Genomic DNA, 5,978 nt, shown 5'->3' with positions numbered 1-5,978 from the left:
CATTTCTGGAAAGCATCATTTATCAAATTACAATGTTTTATCTTCTACTTCTGTATTTCAAAATGCTGATATTTTACTAAAGCTTTTATTACAAAACAACCATCTTGTTTTCATCAACTAAGTCAACATTTCAGAATAAAATACCTTTCTATGAAATATCCACACCATGTGATCTACTGTTGTCACGTCAGACCAGTCTTCCAGTGGATGTGTAGAGAGAGGGGAGGTAGAGAGGTGGCGTGGGTCATATGGCCCTGTAGAGTCCAGGGCTAAATTTGAAGTTAATGCAAAAAGGAAGCTTTCTGATGTGTAAGCAATCAATTGGCCGGGGTCATTGGAGACATTTGGGATGGTCATTTTTGACCCCTGATTCCCCATTGACCTGTTGGCCTCACCATCATAAACTGCTGACCACTCCAGTGCTGCGGCGTTGGCCAGTGGAGCTGCCCAGACACACTCCCTGGGTGCTTCCCAAATGGCACCCTATTTCTTATATAGTGCACTTTTGACCAGAGCCATTGTCAAAAGTAGTGCACTATATAGGGGATAGAGTGCCATTTGGGACACATGTATACTCCCTATTCTAGAGGATCCATTAATATTGCAAACTTAACCTCCGGGACCCGGGGTGAAGGAAGATGGCTGAGCAGAATCAATAACTGCCTGTTTAGTTTATAGGCTCTGGAATATGTGCTTATACCTACCATGTCCCCGTGTCAAGGTGATTTAGACCAGGGTCGGCCCCAGGTCGCTATCACACATTTGTAAAATATTACTTAACGTGTGATTTATCATATATATGCATGAGGATATTCATATTGGTCCGTGGGCACTTATCTTTACTGGCCTTCAAACCAATATATAGTACCAGTCAAAAGATTGGACACACCTAATCATTCAAGGGTTTTTTGTTTTTTACTATTTTCTACATTGTAGAATAATAGTGAAGACATCAACACTATGAAATAACACATACTTGTAGTAACCAAAAAACTGTTAAACAAAAACATATTTTAAATTTGAGATTATTCAAAGTAGCCACCCATTGCCTTGATGACAACTTTGCACACTCTTGGCATTCTCTCATCCAGCTTCATGAGGTAGTCACCTAGAATGCATTTCAATTAACAGGTGTGCCTTATTAAAAGTTCATTTGTGGAATTTCTTTCCTTCTTAATGCGTTTGAGCCAATCAGTTGTGTTGTGACAAGGTCGGGGTGGTATACAGAAGATTTGATAAAAGACCAAGTCCATATTACGGCAAGAACAGCTCAAATAAGCAAAGAGGAATGACAGTCCATCCTTTAACGGTTAAGACATGAAGGTCAGTCAATACGGAAAATTTCAAGAACTTTTAAAGTTTCTTCAAGTGCAGTCACAAAAACCATCAAGTGCTTTGATGAAACTGGCTCTCATGACCCCAACAGGAAAGGAAGACCTAGAGTTACCTCTGCTGCAGAGCATAAGTTCATTACAGTTACCAGTCTCAGAAATTGCAGTCCAAATAAATGCTTCAGAGTTAAAGCAACAGACACATCTCAACATCAACAGTTCTGTCACCACTTTCTTCTGTTGAAGGAGAGGCGGACCAAAACGCAGCGTGGTTATTTTGATACATCTTTAATCAAGATGAAAATAGAACAATATACAAAACCGAGAACAGACCTATCTGGTGTAACAAACACAAAGACAGGAACAATCACCCACAAAACAGTCTACCTAAATATGGCTCCCAATCAGAGACAATGACTAACACCTGCCTCTGATTGAGAACCATATCAGGCCCAAACACAGAAACAGACAAACAAGACATCCAACATAGAATGCCCACTCAGATCACACCCTGACCAAACAAAACATAGAACATACAAAGCAAACTATGGTCAAGGTGTGAAAAGTTCAGAGGAGACTGCGTGAATCAGGCCTTCATGGTCGAATTGCTGCATTGAAACCACTACCAAAGGACACCAATAAGAAGAAAATATTGCTTGGGCCAAGAAACACGAGCAATGGACATTAGACCGGTGGAAACCTGTCCTTTGGTCTGATGAGTCCCAATTTGAGATTTTTGGTTCCAACCGACATGTCTTTGTGAGATGCAGAGTAGATGAACGGATGATCTCCACATGTGTGGTTCCCACCGTGAAGCATGGAGGAGGAGATGTGATGGTGTGGGGATGCTTTGCTGGTGACACAGTCAGTGATTTATTTAGAATTCAAGGCACACGTAACCAGCATGACTACCACAGCATTCTGCAGCGATACACCAACAGGACAATGACCCAACACACCTCCAGGCTGTGTAAGGGTTTATTTGACCAAGGAGGTTGAGGGAGTGCTGCATCAAATAACCTGGCCTCCACAATCACCTGACCTCAACCCAATTGAGATGGTTTGGCCACAGAGTGAAGGAAAAGCAGTCAACAAGTGCTCAGCATTTGTGTGAACTCACATTTCAGGTGAAGATGGTTCAGAGAATGCCAAGAGTGTGCAAAGCTGTTATCAAGGATAAGGGTGGTTACATAGAAGAATCTCAAATATAAAATATATGATCATGTATAAAACACATGATCCCATATGTGTTATTTCATAGTTTTGATGTATTCACTATTATTCTACAATGTAGGAAAAAGTTCAAATAAAGAAAAACTCTTGAATGAGGTGATGTGTCCAAACTTTTGACTGGCACTGTACTTACTGTTTTTGGTCTGTACCTCATGTATTTGGTGTCTCATTTACAGTATGTAGACGTCAACGTTCTTATTTAATCAGAATCAGAATCCCCTTCCTTTGCCAAATTCATTTTCATGTAAAGGAATTTGACACAGTGAAATGGTGCTGCCACAATAAACAGAATAGATATATAGATGTGGAATTTACACAACTCACACCCAGTATGTCCACGATGAACACCAGGCTAGGAACTACTGACTACACTATATGAACACAAGGTTAGAACCAGGCTAGAAACAATTGACTACACTATATCAAATCAAATGATTTATTAGTCACATGCGCGGAATACAACAAATGTAGACCTTACAGTGAAATATTAACTTATGAGCCTCTAACCAACAATGCAGTCTAAAAATACGGATAAGAATAAGGTACGGTCTATGACTAGGGTGGCTGGAGTCTTTGACAATTTTTAGGGCATTCCTATGACAGCGCCTGGTATAGAGGTCCTGGATGGCAGAAAGCATGGCCCCAGTGATGTACTGGGCCGTTCGCACTACCCTCTGTAGTGCCTTGAGGTCGGAGGCCAAACAGTTGCCATACCAGACAGTGATGCAACCAGTCAGGATGCTCTCGATGGTGCAGCTGTAGAACCTTTTTAGGATCTGAGGACCTATGCCAAATTTTTCAGTCTCCTGAGGGGGAATAGGTTTTGTTGTGCCATCTTCACGACTGTCTTAGTGTGCTTGGACCATGTTATTTTGTTAGTGATGTGGACACCAAGGAACTTGAAGCTCTCAACCTGCTCCACTGTAGCCCCGTTGATGAGAATGGGGGCGTGCTCTGTCCTCTTTTTCCTGTAGTCCACAATCATCTCCTTTGTCTTGTCATGATGGAGAGGTTGTTGTCCTGGCACCACACGGCCAGGTCTCTGACCTCCTCCCTACAGGCTGTCTCGTCGTTGCCGGTGATCAGACCTACCACTGTTGTGTCATAGGCAAACTTAATGACGATGTTGGAGTCGTGCCTGGCCATTGAGTCATGAGTGAACAGTGAGTACAGGAGGGAACTGAGCACGCACCCCTGAGGGGCCCTTGTGTTGAGGATCAGCGTGGAGGATGTGTTGTTACCTACCCTCACCACCTGGGGGCGGCCCGTCAGGAAGATCAGGATCCAGTTACAGAGGTTTAGTCCCATGGTCCTTAGCTTATTGATGAGCTTTGAGGGCACTATGGCGTTGAACGCTGAGCTGTAATCAATGAATAGCATTATCAAATAAGTGTTCATTTTGCCCAGGTGGGAAAGGGCAGTGTGGAGTGCAATAGAGATTGCATCATCTGTGGATCTGTTGGGGCGGTATGCAAATTGGAGTGGGTCTAGGGTTCTGGGATAATGGTGTTGATGTGAGCCATGACCAGCCTTTCAAAGCACTTCATGGCTACAGATGTGAGTGCTACGGGTTGGTAGTCATTTAGGCAGGTTACCTTAGTGTTCTTGGGCACAGGGACTATGGTGGTCTACTTAAAACATGTTAGTATTACAGACTCGGACAGGGAGAGGTTGAAAATGTCAGTGAAGACACTTGCCGGTTGGTCAGCGCATGCTCGTAGTACATGTCCAGGTAATCATTCTGGCCCTGCGGCCTTGTGAATGTTGACCTGTTTAAATATCTTACTCATATCGGCTGCGGAGAGCGTGATCACACAGTCCTCCTGGAACAGCTGGTGCTCTCATGCATGTTTCAGTGTTATTTGCTTCGAAGCGAGCATCGAAGTAGTTTAGCTTGTCTGGCAGGCTCGTGTCACTGGGCAGCTCTTGGCTCTGCTTCCCTTTGTAGTCTGTAATGGTTTGCAAGCCCTGCCACATTGGTAAAACGGATTTAAGTTTCCCTGCATTAACTAGGAGCGCTGCCTCTGGGTGAGGGTTTTCTTGTTTGCTTATGGCGCAATACAGCTCATTCAATGCTGTCTTTGTGCCAGCCTCTGACTGTGGTGGTATGTAAACAGCTATGAAAAATACAGATGAAATCATTCTAGGTAGATAGTGTGGTCTACAGCGTATCATGAGATACTCTACCTCAGGCGAGCAATAGCTCAAGACTTCCTTAGATATGATGCACCAGCTGTTATTTACAAAAATGCATAGTCCGCCGCTCCTTCTCTTACCAGACACTGCTGTTCTATCCTGCCGGTACAGCGTATAACCAGCCAGCTGTATGATGATAGTGTCGTCATTCAGCCACGACTCCGTGAAGCATAAGATATTACAGTTTTGAATGTCCCGTTAGTAGTTTAATCTTCCACGTAGGTCATCTATTTTATTCTCCAAAGATTTCACGTTTGCCAGCAGAATGGAAAGAAGTGGGGGTTTATTCGATCGCCTACGAATTCTCAGAAGGCAGCCTGCCCTCTGGTCCCTTTTTCTCGACCTCCTCGTCAAGCAATCACGGGGATCTGGGCCTGTTCCCGAGAAAGCAGTATATTGTTCGCATCGGGCTGGTCAGACTCGGATTCTGCCAGTCCGTGGTGAGTAATTGCAGTCCTGATGTCCAGAAGTTATTTTCTGTCATAAGAGAAGGTAGCGGCAACACAAAAAATAAGTTACAAACAACGCAAATAAATGAACAAAAAAACACAATCGGTTGGGGCCATGTAAAACATCTGTATTCTTCTCCGGCACCAGGCTAAAAACTACTGACTACACTATGTGAACACCAGGCTATAACCAGGCTAGAAACTACTGACTACCACTATATGAACACCAGGATAGAAACTACTGACTACACTTTATGAACACCATGCTAGAACCAGGTTAGAAACTACTGACTACCACTATATGAACACCAGGATAGAAACTACTGACTACACTATATGAACACCATGCTAGAACCAGGTTAGAAACTACTGACTACCACTATATGAACACCAGGATAGAAACTACTGACTACACTATATGAACACCATGCTAGAACCAGGTTAGAAACTACTGACTACACCATATGAACACCAGGATAGAAACTACTGACTACACTATATGAACACCATGCTAGAACCAGGTTAGAAACTACTGCCTCCACTATATGAACACCAGGATAGAACCAGGTTAGAAACTACTGACTACACGATATGAACACCATGCTAGAACCAGGTTAGAAACTACTGACTACCACTATATGAACACCATGCTAGAACCAGGTTAGAAACTACTGACTACACAATATGAACACCATGCTAGAACCAGGTTAGAAACTACTGACTACACGATATGAACACCATGCTAGAACCAGGTTAGAAACTACTGACT

This window comes from Oncorhynchus gorbuscha, linkage group LG06 (assembly GCF_021184085.1).
Source record: "Oncorhynchus gorbuscha isolate QuinsamMale2020 ecotype Even-year linkage group LG06, OgorEven_v1.0, whole genome shotgun sequence".
Lineage (NCBI taxonomy): Eukaryota > Metazoa > Chordata > Actinopteri > Salmoniformes > Salmonidae > Oncorhynchus > Oncorhynchus gorbuscha.
Note: the sequence above shows the minus strand (reverse complement) of the source record.